Source organism: Bos indicus, chromosome 26 (assembly GCF_029378745.1).
Source record: "Bos indicus isolate NIAB-ARS_2022 breed Sahiwal x Tharparkar chromosome 26, NIAB-ARS_B.indTharparkar_mat_pri_1.0, whole genome shotgun sequence".
NCBI lineage: Eukaryota > Metazoa > Chordata > Mammalia > Artiodactyla > Bovidae > Bos > Bos indicus.
In genome coordinates, this window is record NC_091785.1 from 43,129,597 (window position 1) to 43,146,403 (window position 16,807).

Genomic DNA, 16,807 nt, shown 5'->3' on the forward strand with positions numbered 1-16,807 from the left:
AATGATTACGGTTCTCCAGATGGGTCTCTGGTACAAAAGGTCAGATCGTTGGCATCTCTCTAAGGAGAGAGCTCGTTTCTTCTGTATCCACACAGCAAATACCCACTTGAGAGCTCAGGCCAAGAAGGCTCTGTGCGACAAGTAATAACAGCCGGGGGCGGTGGGGGGGAGGTATGGGGAAGGCGGCACACAGAGGGAGCTGGCCAGGACCGTCATAACACCCTCTTCTTTAGGGGACCAGCCGCCTTATTTAATACTTTGATTTTATTTTTTTTTATGGAATTGCTGGGTTAAAAGCTTTTGGTTCTATACTGGGTTTCTAACTTGTTTTTTTCATTTTTTCCTTTAAATGAGAAACAGATTACAATGGAGGCATTTTGTTATGTATATTAAATGCAGGCACATCCAGAGAAAACAAAAGGAAAGGAGACATAACACAAGCTTGTACAAGCAGGGTTTGCATGCATATGCATTAGCTCATGGTCCCTTAAAATAAGCCAGTTTCTCCAGTCTTTCATTATGCAGAGAGGGGAGTATTTTCCAAACACGCTCTCAATTAAGGGGAAATGGCCCTGGCAGAGCTCCCCTCTGACACAGCCCTTCATTACGAGCTCCTTTCCTCCCTGCCGGCTCTCCTTTCTGCATGAATTGACTAGTTCTTCCCCTTTGCTTTGCTGTGCCGTGCTGTGCTCAGTCCTGTCTGACTCTTTGCAGCACCGTGGACTGCAGCCCACCAGGCCTCTCTGTCCGTGGGATTGCCCAGGCAAGAAAACTGGAGTGGGTTGCCATTTCCTTCTCCAGGGGATCTTCCCCAATCGAGGGATGGAACAAGTGTCTCCCGCATTGGCAGGCAGATTCTTCACCATTGAGCCACCTGGGAAGCAGTTCTTCCCCTTTGATACCTTGTTATTCACCAGTTGGAAGGAAAAAATAATTGTTATTTAAACAAGTCACAAAGGAGCAAATGAATATATTGATTAAATCCAAGGGATGTGGAGTTAGAAAGCCCAGGTACAAATGTCTCTGCCACCTACTACTGGGCAAGTGACTTCACTTCTCGAGCTTCAGTTTTCTCATCTACAAAATGGGCATAAGAATATGAGGATGAAACTCAATGATGCTTGTGCAGGAATGTCTAGATAAGCAGCTCATACACTCTTATATCTTTATAGTTTGTATACACTAAATATTGGGGAAGGAAATGGCAACCCACTCCAGTGTTCTTGCCTAGAGAATCCCATGGACAGAGGAGCCTGGCGGGCTGCAGTCTATGAGGCTGCAGAGTCAGACACGACTGAACCAATGTAGCACAGCACATACACTAAATATATCACTTGCCCCAGAGAACTCAGTTTCTTGGCTGGAAATGGTCCTGGAGATCATCTGTCTTTGAGATTGATCTGGGGATGTGGAGGCTCACTAGAACGCAGACCGCAGCTGGCTGGAAGCCAGTTCTTACTGAGCATTTACCGCGTGTCAAGCCCGACACTCAGAATCTGGTCCTGATGTCGCTGCCCTTTCCAGTACTCTGCGCTCCAGGTAAATGGTGTGAGCCCAAACTTGCTCAGCTTTGTTCCTGCCCATTGAACCCTAAAAAGCATCCCACAGCCCACACCCCCTGCACACCCCCACCCTCCGATCTAGGACATCACTGCAAGTGACAGAACTCCACCATCACCATCGCCAAAGAGAGGAACTGATCATAAAAATACAGGTTGGATTATGAACTTCAGGAACTAGAGACAAGTTGAGCTTCTGGAAGAATCAGAACCAGGGCCAGGTGCGCCCTTAGGGACCCAGGACACCTCCAATTCTCCGAATGCACCTGTGCCATCATTTACCAGGCGCCAAGTGTGGTGCCACATGCTTTATCTTACCTAATCCTCCTGAAAGCCAATGTTCATACTGGGAAACTGAGGCACAGAGCAGGTTCTAGCTACCCAAGCTCACCAACCAATCCGTCAGGGAGCTGGAATCTGAACCAGAGTCTGGTGCCATTCCAGTCTGATTGGGCCAAGCAGGTCAGGTGCTCCCAGCACTGGGCCAGTCAGGATGGCCTGGAGGTGGGGAGACACAGGAAGCTGGAAGTGGCCCTAGGGGCACTTCTGCCAGGGAAGAGCCAGGAAAAAACCCAATGTGACACACTCCACTGTCACCCTCTGGGATCCAGCAGAGAAATCCGTCCTCCAGGGAAGCCACCCTCCACCAGCTTGGAGCCACCATCTTGCTCACTTTTAGAACAGTGCCCGGCACACCACCACCACCACCACCACCCCCCACCAACTCCCTCGGGGCCCTGAGTCCCACGGGAAGGCTTCCCTGAGGGTCTCTTCATGCTGGGCAGGGGTGCCATTAGGCCTGAGAGTGTCAGAGCCATCTCAGTCCCCAGAGACTGCAAGGGCTGTACACGAGGCTGCTCAGCGCAGGAATGAAGGAAAGAAGAAAGGAAAGGTTCTTCCCTTCCCTCCCACACACCCCCAGCTTCTCTCTGCACAAGCTCCAGTTTGCAGGTGAAGGGGGGCACAGTTGAAATGGAAGGAAAGGGGGCCAGCAGGCAGGATGGCTGCTCAGGGCAAGTCTGAGGCCCAAGCCACACACCTGGTCCAGAGAGGCAGAGGGCCCACTGATACAGAAATCAGGGAGGAGCAGGAGGAGGGGCCCAGAACTTCCCCCAGAAGGCCTGCAGGCGGCCCTCTCCTTGCCCACCTCCCCAGGTCCTGCCCCACTAAACAGGCCCCATCCCAGCTCAGGAATCTGCCCCCCAGGCCATCGACTCTTTTTCAGACCAGGTGCTCACGGAGCCTCCCAGCCCCTGAGCCCCAGCCAGAAGGAAGCAAGGAGACCCCCATCCACCCTTCACCGGCTCTGATCTGCAGCCCTCAGCTCCTCCCTTGCCCTGGGGATGTTGAATTAGGCCCAGAGCCTTCCAAAGGCATGGAAATTCTTTCTTCTTTTTCCTTGAATGAAGCAAACCAGACGGAAAAGAGAAAACTTGAAATGTTTTAGGAATAATGACTTTTTTGTTACTGCTGTTAAAACATGATCATTTTTTCAAAATCTAAGCAATATATAAAAGAAGAAAAGATCTCTAAGAGAGGAAGGAGTATAAATGGGTAAGAGCTTGAGGTTCTTATATTTTGATATGATAGTATGTTTCCATGCATCATTGTTTACATGGATCAGGTCTCTAACACCTTCATTCTGTTTTACAACATCATTCCAAGAATTGTTGAGTCTTAATTCCAGAGTAGAATGAATCCTATGCTCGCCACCAATCTTTTGAGGATGGTGCCTTGTTTCTGAGATCTGGAGCTTGACTCCTCAGTCGTTGTTCCCATTTAGTCGCTTCAGTTGTGTCCAACTCTTTGCAACCCCATGGACTGTAACCCACCAGGATCCTCTGTCCATGGGAATCCCCCCAGTATTCTTGCTTGGAGAATTCATGAACAGAGGAGCCAGGCAGGCTACAGACCATGGGCTCACAAAAAGTCAGACACAACTGAGTAACTAACACTTTCAGGCAAGAAATCCAGAGTTGGTTACATTTCCTACTCCAGGAGATCTTTCTGACCCAGGAATCAAACCCACATCTCCTGCATTGCAGGCACTTTTTTACCTATGAGCCACCAGGTGATTCCTCAGGGTTCTCTCAAAAAGAAAAAAAGGCTTTTAGGAACACTGTGCTCATACTTTAAAATGTCCTTTGTCTTTACAACCCAGGGAGCCCTGGGTCACATTTCCTTTCCTTGCCAAACCCTAGATCCCGGCCACCGTTCTCAGGCACCGGATGCTGTGGGGGGATTTTTGTATTGTTTTGTCTCATTTGGCTTTTTTGTTTATAGGATTCTGCCTTTGTCGTGGTGTTCAGTAGCTAAACAAGGTTATGATTCAGAATTGATCACTGTGCATTTTTTACTGCCATATAATGACTTTGTTGAATAGAAGATTCGAGTCCTTCTGGTGAGTTTATGTCTCATTTTCCTTTCATTTCGTTCTCTTCTTTGGAAGTACCACAATCCTTTCCCTTCCATGTAAATCACTGCCACTATTATTTTTGCATCTTTGCACAGGTTTGTTTTGCATGATTTTGTCAAACGTGTTTCAGGTTTTTGTTGCCCCGAATGCAGTTTCCTTCTCTGTAGTGTTTTATTATTTTTTTTTCCCCACTTGTTTCCTAAGCTTCATCAACTTGCCTCTCATCTCTTTCTGTCATTATAGAATCTCTTCCTTGAAACGCTCACAGATGTCCTTGGAGCTCAGTTTTTCAGTTCATCGTATCTGTAGTTGCTTTGGATTGTGTGGGATTCATTTGATCTCTCCCCATCCTTTTTTGAGCAACTGCTCTTTGTTGTTGTTCAGCCCCTAAGTTGTGTCTGATTCTTTGCGACCCTATGAACTGCAGACCCTGCGAACTGAAGGCTTCCCCATCCTTCACTGTCTCCTGCAGTTTGCTCAAACTCATGTCCAGTGAGTCGGTGATGCCATCCAACCGTCTCATCCTCTGTCATCCCCTTCTCCTTCTGCCCCAAACTTTTCCTAGGATCAGGGTCTTTTCAAATGAGTCAGCTCTCCGCATTAGGAGGCCAAAGTATTGGAGTTTCACCTTCAGCATCAGTCCTTCCAATGAATATTTAGGATTGATTTCCTGTACGATTGACTGGTTGGATCTCCTCTTCTCCAGCACCACAATTACAATTTGAAGGCATCGAGTCTTCAGCGCTCAGGTTTCTTTATGGCCCAACTTTACATCCCAACATGACACTGGAGAAACCGTAGTGGACTACATGGATCTTTGTTGGCAAAGTGATGTCTCTGTTTTTTAATGTGCTATCTAGCTTTATCATAGCTTTCCTTCCAAGAAAGAGAAGAAAAACCCCTCTTTAGAAGCATATTATTCACCCTACTTTTTCTCATATCCTTTTCCTCCTGTTTGCATTCTTGCTGAATCTGTGCATAAGTTTTATGTGGATTCCTTTCTGATTGTCACTCAGCTTGATGGGCTCAGCTATCTCCTGAAAAAATAGATTTGAGTAGGAAAAAAGGCATAAAAGCATCTAATCAAGTCCAGCCTTTTCCTGGAGCCGTGACTCTACCGATGACTCATGCCAGAGAAGAGTGGCTGTCCACTCCGCCCACCTGCAGCACTTCTCTGAGTTGGGAAGGTGGTCAAGGACCAAAAAACGGTAAGAAGGCGTGGCTTCCCCTTCCTTCTCCATCTCCTGGGCCTGCCCATCTTGCCTCAAGACATCAGAGGGGGCGCACACTGGGCTGGAGGGAATTACCGATGGGAGCAGGATGGGGGCGGTTCAGAGCCCTGCTTTGGCTGCTGTCTTGACATGCTTCCTCTCACCCAAATGCAGGCATCATACTAACAGCTAAATCTGAGAATTATTTCTTTGACACTTTTCTTCTCTCCACTTTCTTTGCTTTTCTCTTTCTGGTTTTCTTCTGTAGACATTAGACTTTCTAATTTGACCTGCTAATTTCCTTTTCTTTTTTCCTTTGTTTCCCCATTTTCCTTTCTTCCTTCATTTTTCTAATTTCTTTGGACTCTTCTATGGATTGTGTACCTGTATTTTTCCCATTTTTTTAAATCTATTTTTTTTAATTGATGGATAATTGCTTTACAGAACTTTGTTGTTTTCTGTCAAATGTCAACATGAATCAGCCATAGGTATTCTAGCATGTTTTTAATCCCCAAGAGTCCTCCTTGGGATGTGCAGTGTGGTCACAGCTGCCCCAGACTCTCATCTCTCTCTCACTCCCCACACCTGGCTTACCCTGGACCACCTCTCATCACATGATCACCACTAAGTTCTTCATCTTCTAAGCAGTCCCCCATCCTGCAAAAAGCCTTCCTTGGCCATGTTGTGCATCTAGAAATGCTCATCCAACCAAAGGCCCACTTGGGGGAGATGGACTCAGGAAGGAGGCCAGTACAAGCCCTGGAAGTGAGCCATTTAGACAGAGAATTCCAGGGTTCTGAGAAATAGAGTCTCACCCAGAGGGAAGGGGACACAAGCTCCAGATGGGCATGTCAACTTGGTTTTTGGACTCTTTGGCCCTCTGGGAATGGACATGGCCAGAGGAAGGCTAGGGAGGGGTAACACAGAAGACTCAGAGCAGACCAGCTCTCAGCCTCTCAGGACACTGTCTGACCTGCCTTGTGTCTGGGACAAGGGAGAGAAAACTCTTCCCCATCCCCAGCTCGAATAAACCAACTTTCACAAAGATTTTGTTGGTTCCAATCTCACAGTTTGTCAAAGCTATGACAAACCTAGACAGCATATTAAAAAGCAGAGAGAGAGATTACTTTGCCAACAAAGGTCCGTCTAGTCAAAGCTATGGTTTTCCCAGTAGTCAAGTCCAGATGTGAGAGTTGGGCCATAAAGAAAGCTGAGCTCCGAAGAACTGATGCTTTTGAACTGTGGTGTTGGAGAAGACTCTTGAGAGTCCCTTGGACTGCAAGGAGATCCAACCAGCCAATCCTAAAGTTCTGAATCTTCATTGGAAGGACTGATGCTGGAGCTGAAGCTCCAATACTTTGGCTACTTCACGCAAAGAGTGAACTCATTGGAAAAGACCCTGATGCTGGGGAAGATTGAAGGCAGGGGGAGAAGGGGATGACAGAGAATGAAATGATTGGATGGCATCACTGACTCAATGGACATGAGTTTGAGCAAACTCTGGGAAATAATGAAGGCCAGGGAAGCCTGGCGTGCTGCAGTCCATGGGCTGACAGAGCAGGACACGACTGAGCGACGGAACAATAACAAGGCAGCATGTTACGTGCTGATCACAAGTCTGATGTGTGATGAGGTGTGACACTCACACGTCTTTAAGCAGGGACACAGCAGAGGACACAAGCTGGGCTCATGTGGAGCGTGTCCTGACCTGATTTCCCAGCCAGTCCAACGAATGGCTCCAACAACAACCATCTTATGGTATCTCTAAACCCCTCACAATGCATCCCCATCTGCCATCACCGTGATAACGCACACCTTCCAGGGGGCAGGACCAAGGAGGCAGGAGGGAAGCTGTGGGGTTCGCCTTTTAGGGACCCACCTTCTATTTGAACATCCCATGTTCTTCAGCACAGCTACTTAATCCTGGTCTCCCATATCCAGACTCTGCTGTTTCCTTGATGCCTACAGCCTGTATGTCAAAATCCCACGTTATATCAACATATACTCCAGCCAGGGAGACAGCTGGCAGTCTAATAAATCATTCCCAGCCTTTAGGATTTCCAGAACCAGTACTTTTCATTTAAAGTTAAGTTGGGGACTGACATTGGGTTGACAGCATAAAACAAGCAAAAAACAAAACAGAGCAACAACAACCACAGAGCCCTTCACCCTTCACCCGTCACCGCGACCCCATTAAAGAACAAAGGGTGTCAGCCAAACGACAAAAGAGGAACAGCGCTCTTTCAGTGCGGAGGGGATCCCTTTAAGCTGAATCGGCTTACCTTTATGAAAAACTCATTATGTTTTCTTTATTTTTCACATTTCGCCTTAGAGCAGGGAACACTTGGTTCTTCATTTTTTCCACATAGTTCAATGTTTGGAAATCACTTCTTTAATGCACATAACAGGAAAAAATTAAAAAGCCGCTATGTTAACAGAGTCATGCCAAGGCCCAGATTCCTCGGGCAGTGGTGGGAACACATAGAAAGAGTGGAGGAGAACTAGGTCTGAAAGGTCTGCCCTTGGACTTGACTCGTTCCAATTCTGTTTGAGTGTGTTGATTGCTCAGCCTCCGTGGGCTTAGGTCACTCCCTGATCCGGGCAGGCACCGCTCCTGCATCTTCTTTCCCAAGTTCCTCTCTCCCAGACGGGTCTGGTCGAAAAGCTCTTCTTGTCCCCTGCTTGCGATGCCCCCCTTTGCACCTTCCCGGATGTTTTGGGGCGCTGCTCAGGTCCTCCCCCCAGGGAGCCTCAGGGACCTCCCTCCACACAGCCAGCCTCCCCTGCCTCTTCATCCCAGCGCACATCCATCACACGAGTGTCTGCTGGTCTAGAGCAAATGTCAACATCACTCATCTTCCTCTAGAGGATAAACACTCAGGGGGCAGGACCTTACTCAGACCTACGCTGCTTCCCCTCCCCAGGTGAACTTGGCAGAGATGGTCATGACCGAGCTCTTAAAAGAGTCAGTGACCTTGAACCTCAGACTAGGTTGTCGCTCAGCCTCCTCCGTACAGTAGGGGGCCAGACTGAGACGCTCTGGTTGACCCGCCTCCCCTGCTTGGAGGTGGTTCTGTCACTTTAATCCACGTCGTTCCTGCTGTGTTTCTGCAGAGTCTCTGGTCACACTCCAGCACTGCCATTGCTGCTGATGCCGTGTCTATAAATATGACGACCCCAGGTCTATATTTGAAGATTTTATGAGCCTCTTTGTAAAAACACATTAAGAGATTCAGTGTGAAATTCTTCTCCCTTTTAAAGTTTCCCCTTCCCCTGGGCTCCCATCAGTCACACCAGTCTAAGGTCCCTGTTGGCTTCCGCTCTGTGATTTGCAAATTAAAGTAAATGCTGCTTTTTTCCGGACAGAGATGGGGTGGGCCTCCCTCTCCTCTCATCCAGTGTTACTACTGGATCGGATTCCCAATCCCATTTTTCTTGGCATGCAGGCATCAAAGAGGCTTTCCAAAGCAAGCGTGGCTCGAAAGATAAGCAGCACCGTGGGAACGTGACAGGATGGCTGGCTCGTCTTACTTGCCTGGGACACCCCGAGTCTCAGCACTGAGAGTCTCGTCCAGGAAACTCTGGGTCACGAAGAAAGCAAGGAAGATCTGGTGTCCTAGAACAAAGGCTTGTCGCAGAATCATCAAATGTTAGAGTCAGGAGAGCCTTCTGAGCTCCAAGGGTTTCCAAAGGATAGAGAAAAGTGCAAGGTCCTTATACAAATGAAAGCTTACAAAAAGAACACTGAGGAGAGAGGCTGGGCACCTCCACTGGACAGAGGATGGGAGCCTGTACCTCGCTTCGCCTCCACTCTGCAGCCCTGGGAGACTAAGGACCAGCTGGGACCCTAGGGCTCCTCTGATGTCATCCACCCACCACCTGGCCCCCAAGAAGCCCGGCAGGCCCCTCTCACCCCAAACCCCAGCCCTGGGAGAGATTCTGCAGCGACGTTGGTTAACAACACAGATGAGAAACCAAACCCTCAAGAGAGAACACTTTCCCAAGGTCACATGGTTGGAGACAGTGGGGCTCAGACGAAGAACTCGTTCTCCTTCAAAAGAGGCCCTGAGATGAACCAGCCCACGCCCTCTCTCAGTGCTCTGGACATCCTCCCACACACCTGCTTTCTAAATCTGGAATAATCCATGTGCTCCAAACCCCACCTCCGAGATACCACCCCCCAAAACCCTCACACACACACTACTCGAGCCATGGCTATTTAAGGGAGGCCAGCCCCACTGCTCAGGATGCTGACTGTCCGTGGCTTGGTTTGATCAGATGGAAGAATGCTCAGTGCACGTGGTGAGGTTCTTGGGTCTCTGCTGGGTGTCCATGCTCTTCTGTGTATCTGCCTTCTTCCCAAGTGGCTCAGTGATAAAGAATTCACCTGCCAATGCAGGAGACCCAGGAGATGAGGGGGTTTATCTCTGGCTTGGGAAGATCCCCAGGAGAAGCAAATGGCAACCCACTCCAATATTCTTGCCTGGAAAATTCCATGGACAGAGGTGCAGGCTACAGCCCATGGGGTCACAAAGAGTCAGACATGACCGAGCAACTGAGCAGGCCAGCATGCTCCCACCTGGCACTCAAGTCCTCGCCACACGAAACCTCAGTCCAATTCTGGGTCTATTCTCCCTGCATTTTAGAAATGGCTCCTAGCCTGTCCCGACCCTGGAAACTTCCACCCTCAGATACTTGGAGTCCACTTCCTGGACAGCCCTGGAGAACTCTATAACAAAACATTGCCTGATCCTCAGATTTCAGAAGGAAGGGACCAGCCAGCCAATCTCCCAGCCTTCACTATGCTGACATTTAACCACAGATCCTCCTGCCCTGAGGGACCCTAGCGTGGGAAGCACCCACGAAGCTTTACCTGCGGCTACTCCGAGGCACCAACAGAATTTCCTGGAAGTGTGTGTCCAGGGCTGAGAACCTCTAGGGCTCTGAGCCTGGGCAGACCCTCCTCGTCTCCCCAGGGAGTCTTGTTGTGCCCAAAGGTGCTCAGTGGTAAGAGATAAATGGAGGCACTTTAGAAATTTCAAAAGATTATTTGAGCATTGTTGCCGTTGTTTTTTAATTGTTAAGTCATGTCCAACTCTTTGTGACATTGACTGTAGCCCACCAGGCTCCTCTGTCCATGGGATTCTCCAGGCAAGATTACTGGAGTGGGTTGCCATGCCCTCCTCCAGGGGATCGTCCCAACCCAGGCATCCAACCCCTGTCTCCTGAAACTCCTGCACTGCAGGCAGACTCTTCACTGCTGAGAAGCCCCCATATGAGTATACATTGATTAAAATCAAAGATGGTTAGGAGCCGGCCACCAACAGGAATAAGGGGAAAGGTTTTCATACAAAAGATGTCGACACAAAACAAAGAAACATCGGGGCCTAGGCCGTTGCGCTACTGGGGACCAGTTAGTTGGCTGTTTGCTCCTATGTGTGTATCTTCCTGGATTCCAGTGCGTTGACCTGGCTGAGGTTTCAGCCAGCTTACCTGGGCTACCAGGCATCAGAGCCACTCAGTCCATGGCCTCCTGGTTTAATTACTTTTACATCAGTGACATAATCCTTTAATTTCTCACTCTAACCACCCAAATGGGCTGGACCTGTGGGTGGATGCTGTGCTAAAACAACTGGGAAGAAACCTCAGCGATCTTATCCTTACAACAGGGTGAAACAAGTTGCAACATGACCCCCCTCTTCTGTTTGTGGATGGGAAACGCGGGTCCTAATTGGCCCAAGGACCACCACCCCCTGCCCCTACATGCTGTGAATGCTGTGATTGGCCCTGCGTACGTGCCGGCCTCCCAATCATGTGCCCCAGCCGCCAGCGTGGGTTCCCTTATGGAATCTGAGGGCAGAACTGCCATTTTAACATCCCCACATCACCCATGACGTGGGAACCTCATCCACGTCACCCATGAGCCCAGGGTGTCCCTGCAATGAATGACTCAAGCAGGGAAGGTGGGAATCTGTGCCTCCCCCTTGTCCCACAGCCATTTCAAACAGTGGCCTCTCTCCACCCCAGACTTCCTCTCCAAGAGGGTCCAGCTCCCCCCGCCCCCCGCCTCCGCCGAGGCTTCCAGATTAACCAGACGCTTCCTGCGGGCATAGGTCATCTTGGTGCTTTGCCACTTGCTGGGAAACCAGTATCACAGATCGGACCAAGTCAGCTGAGAAAAAGAAGGAAGCCCCAGGGACCAAGATGGGGCCCAGGAGGCCCCGGATGAACCAAGTCACTCCCCCCCCCTACCCCAGGCGGGTTTCCTCCTTGTTAAATGGAACAGCCAGGCCAAATCATGTCCACCTCTCTGCATCTAGCCTTCCCCTTGTAATTAATATTTCACCTGATTATATGAGTCAGAGGAAACCAAACGGAATGAAGATGATGAAACCAGAAAGGTTTGGTCCTGAAACTCACATGGTGCACACATCCTGGGATTATTCCACAATAAAAACGTGTTGAAACGTGGTCAGACAGAGCAGAGGCCAGTCTTTGTTGTTTAAGCAGAGAGGGAACAGGAGCTGCTTCCAGGGAACTTTGTTGGAAAGACTGGCCTGCCCAGGACAAGATGGGGTGGGTCGGGGTCCCAGGAATTAATACCAGCCCAGGCGATTAAAGGGGCCTCATGCAGGGTCCAGTTTCCTGTACTATGACCCAAATGGAGGGCGGTGGTGCCCATATCACAGCCTCCTTTGCCTCATCCATGCCCTGCCCACCTCTGGCCACAACCAAGCCCGGAAGACCACCTCTGTGGGTGCCCGGGATGTCAGGGAGGTCAGAGGGGAGGCCTGGCAGCTCCCGGTAGCGCTAAGCAACTTTGCAAACCTCTGGGGCCTTCTGGAATGATCCAGACCTGTATACAGTTTCAGGGTCTCCTTACTTCTCCAGCATCTGGGAGGGAAACTCAACCTCTGAGCTCTGAAAAGCAATAAGAGGAAAGCTCCATCCCCTTTCCTTCCACAGCATACCAGGACAAGAGCTTTGCAGTTTAAAATCTCCTCAAAGGAAACACATCAGCTGCCCTGGACCGAGAAGCCCAGAGATCCAGGAGGGGCCATGGGTCACCTGCTCTGGCCGTGGGCTGGCAAAGCCCAGGCAAAGCAGGGTGCTGGTTGGTGAGTGGGTCAGCCCTGGCTCACAGTGTCAAGTGGAAAGACAGTGTTCTACAGCTTAAGAAAATTTTATATCTATTGTGAATGAAAAGTGTTGCCTCCCTCATCAGTAAACAAAGGATTACTGCTGCCATCAAGCCACAGTAAGCCACCCCCGCCAACAAGGAGCCCCGAGAGGACTCGGGATGAGAAAGCCCCGGATAGTGGCCCCAGATGGCCACAGCGCATATGCAAGGAATGACGTCAACGAGCCCAGCCTCTTGCATCTTCACATACACAGAAAAGTGTTAAATTCATTAGCTTGAGATGTTTGGTTTTCTTTTAATTAACAGTAATCTTCTGATGTTCCGACTACTCGGTCTCTCGTGCAAAAGCCCCTGTATAACCCGGCTCCTCCCTCGCCTCTTTGAAGCAGTCCATCTGAGCAATCTGAGAAGCTGCATCAATTAAGTCCCCAGTTTTGTCCTGCCAAATGAAACATAATTCCCAGCTTTTAGGCTGTGTGTTTTCTTTTCGGTTGACACTATCTGTCCATCTCTCACGCATGACATAACAGGTACTCTCCTGAATGTCTCTCAAATATTAACTGATTTAGTCCTGCTTTACAGATGAGAAAATCAAGGTGTGGGGAGCTGAGGTCCCTCGGCTACTGGTGGAGCCAGGTGGTGAGCCCAGCCTCTGCCCTTTGTGCCTGGCTGTCTATGTAGCCCGGGGCTGGAGCTGAGGTGGGCAACAGGGCTGGCTCAGGGCTGCCAAGTGGACTCAGTGCCTGGAGCTGGCTAAGAGCCGCAGACACGGTGGTGACTAGGTGAGCTGGCCTAGAAGGACAGCAGGGAGGAGGGGGACAGCCCTCTCACCAGCCCCCAGCCCAGTACCCCAGCCCCCAAGGGCCAAGCCAGCCCGGACCAGTGGGTGGACTTGGGCAGGCACTGTAGGACACGGGAGGGAACCTGGCTGAGAACCCTCAGAGACTATCTCCTTGATGAAGAGCAAACCGGGCCCAGGCAGGGGCCAGCGGGCTGGGAGCGGGCCTTTGGAGGGAGTCAGATTCCTGCATCCATGGACTTTGCCCAGAAGCAAGCCACAGCCACTCACTCCCAGCGGCTCCAGCGCATCTCCAGTTGCAGCCTGCCCTCTGCTGGGCCTGTCGGGGGACCAGGAAGCAGTCTGCATCCTCGGGAGCCTTCTCAGAGCCCCGGCCTCGGCCCTGGTTCGGAAACTGAGCGACGATGCACAAAAGCGCAGAGCAGTGCGGCTCACGCGTCCATCGTCATTCTAACTAACCACTTGTTTGGGCTGGAAGTTTCAGTTGATTGCCATTGTCAACGAAACCATTGCTTGAGTTGTATACAATGTGTGAGTGGCACAGCTGGGGGTGGGCAGGGGAGGGCTGAGGAGCAGGGGATAGAGATCTGAGCTCCAGGTAACCCCCGCCACCAGTGTGTCGGGGTCCATTCAAGCTTCCATGGAAAGAAGAGTATTGCTCTGGTTTCAAAGTTAGAGCCACCTGACCCCCTGCTGGCAGATTCTTAGTAAGAGACTTTGTGATGCAAGACGTGGCCCAGGTTCCAAGGCCATTGGCACTCGAGACCTGAGAGCCTAGACTCTTGACTCAGGGCTTAGCCAACAGGGGTGACAGTCTGTTAAGGAAACATCACATTGCTGGTGGAGAGATGTTTTTCCCCCTCTGGTAATTTCATGCTTTAAGTCTGGCTCCATCTTCCCCAAGCTCTACAAACCCTCTCTGATCTCACAGGACAGTTACAGAGGATCAGAAGTGCCTCTCATTCGCATCTTTTCATGACCCAGACTTAATCACCAATGAAACCTCAGCCTCTCAGACTGGTTTCCAATCAGCTGCTACTATCTGAGTAGCTGTGGAAGAAAGTCTAGCTTGGCGTCCCCTCGGCCAGCACCCTGGTTATTAGTTTTCTAAACCTGGACTTACCTGGAGAGTCAAGTCCCTATTTACCTAAAAACAGCAAGCAGAAATCCATCACCTCAAGCTTAGGTCAGGGAGGAGCCATGTCCCAGTTCTGGAGATGTTTCTTCTTCTGTGGCCCCTGATCCCTCCCAGCTCACATCACATCTTAGCTTAAATTCATTCGTCATCTATTCTGGTAACCAGAAAAAAATTCCAGTTCCTTTAGTGACCAGCCAGCCTCCCTGTTCATCCAACATTCACAGCATCTACTGGGTCCCAGCCTGTGCCGGGCACTGACCTGGGAGTTTGGGACAGGAAATAGCAGGGAGTTACAGTCAAAACTCCTCCTCCTATGGTGCTACTTAGCGAAAGTGTTATTTGCTCAGTCTCATCCGGTTCTTTGAGATACCATGGACTGCTATCTGCCAGGCTCCTCTGTCCATGCAATTATCTTGGCAAGAATACTGGAGTGGGTTGCCATTTCCTTCTCCAGGGGATCTTCCTGACGCAGGGATCAAACCCGGGCCTCCTGCATTACAGGCCGATTCTTTACTGTCTGAGCCACCAGGGAAGCCCTGTGGGAAACGGGAAAACAGTAAGCCAAGTTCATCAGTGAGAGATGATCACACGGAAGATGAAAAGTGCATGACACAGAGGCAGAGGGACTGGAATGTAGCCTCCAGGGTGGCCTTGTTGCCAGGTGACCGGAGAGCGCCAGGCAGGGTGATAAACGGTGCAGAGACCCTGGGCACCGAGGACCGGCCAGGGGCTCATGGGCCTGGAGGAAGGAGGGAGGGGATATGGCAGGAACTGAGGTCGCAGAGGATGAGAGCAGGTCACGCAGGGCCTGCGGGACCAGAGGAAGGACTCAGTGGTTGTCCGGGTGAGGGGGTGTCTTGACAGGGTTCCAGCAGAGTGACAGCCCCCAGCTCACACCTGCAAGCCTCCTTCTGGCTGATTGATTGTAAAGAGACCCAGCGTGGATGCTGAGGGCAGGCAGACCACTGCCCAGCCACTGGGGGGCAGCGTGGAGATGATGAGAAGGGGTCTTAACTAAGTCTGGTCTTAGTTAGGGGTTGGGCCGGAGGGGTCCCAGGCCAGAGGAGAATGGGGTGGGAGAGAGCTGAGGACAGCTCCTGGCCTGGGGCCCTGGCTGTGGGGAGGATGGGGGTGTCGGCCCCTGAGGCCGGTTTGTGGTGCTGGGTTGTGGTGACGGTCAGGAGGCAGATGGGTTCTGCAGAGAAGTCTGTGCTGGACACGTGAACTGAGGTTAAAAGTCAGCCCAGGTGCCATCCTGTCCTCTCTCCCCCGCAGTCTGGCCCCCCACACCTCCTTCATCAACACAAATGTCCAGGTAACACCCCTACTCCAGCTCTCCTCCCCCGAGCCACCCGTCTCCCGGCTTCCGTAGCGCCCAGCAGCCCTAGACATGATCGCTGCCGCTTACACAGTGGTGTCCCGTCCCAAGGACAGCATCCCCTCCTCTACGGCAGGTCTCGCCACATCCCCAGCCCTGGTGGGCCTGCGGTGGCTGAACGCAGCCCACAGGCCTCTCTCTGCCCTGTTCCCCTAGGTGCTACTCCTCGGCCAGAGTGTCCCGGAGGTGAACGCAGGTCCCACTGCAGGGCCCAGGGACCCAGGTGGTCACTGCTGCTCTTGGGGACCCTAACAGAAAGGAGCCTCCTTCCTGAAGGCTGCATGCTCTGCCCAGGAGCCTTGAGGGTAGAAGATATCACCACATACTCACACATACACACACACATTCACACAAGCATGCACTCACTCACATACACACTCACACACACACACACACACACACATGCACTCACGCATACACACTCACTCATGCACTCATTTACACTCACACACACATGCATACACTCACACACACACGTGCACTCACATACGCACTCATACACACTCATACACACTCGCTTATGCACTCATATACACTCACACACTCACACACACTCTCTCACACGCACACACTCTCACACACATAGACACTCACACACACATACTCACAAGATTTTCACCATTTTTTGCTCCTCCTCTTCCCTTTCTCAGTCCTGGCCCGAGGGTTTTAGACCAGGAGACTGGAAAGCCTGAAAACCCAGCTCTGCCTGACTGTGTGCATTTTTTAAACACGAGGCAATATACGAAGTATTGGTCATGAGTCTGATGGAGAGTGACACTGACACTGCTTTAAGCGGTGGAACCACCGAGCAGGGTCACAGCAGAAGACACAAGCTGGGCTTGTGGGACGTGTGTCCCGTCCTGGTTCCCCAGCCAGTCCAGCAAATCTCTCAAATAGTCAGGAAAACACTGCAAATGCTGAAAAACACAGTCCAATAGATGCAAATGTACGTAGATGTATTTGGGGAGTGACGGGTGGTAAGGATTTTTCCTTTCGTTCTGAATTTCAGCGTCCCGTAGTCACAGCTAACCAGGGAGAACAGCGCCCACGGGTCTGGGCTCGCGGCAGGAGCGCCCCCTGGAGGACGCGCGGCCGCCGGCTCCCTCCTCGCGGTCGCTTCCCAGGCCCCTGCGGTCCATTCTCTGCGGAAGGGCGACCAGCTTGG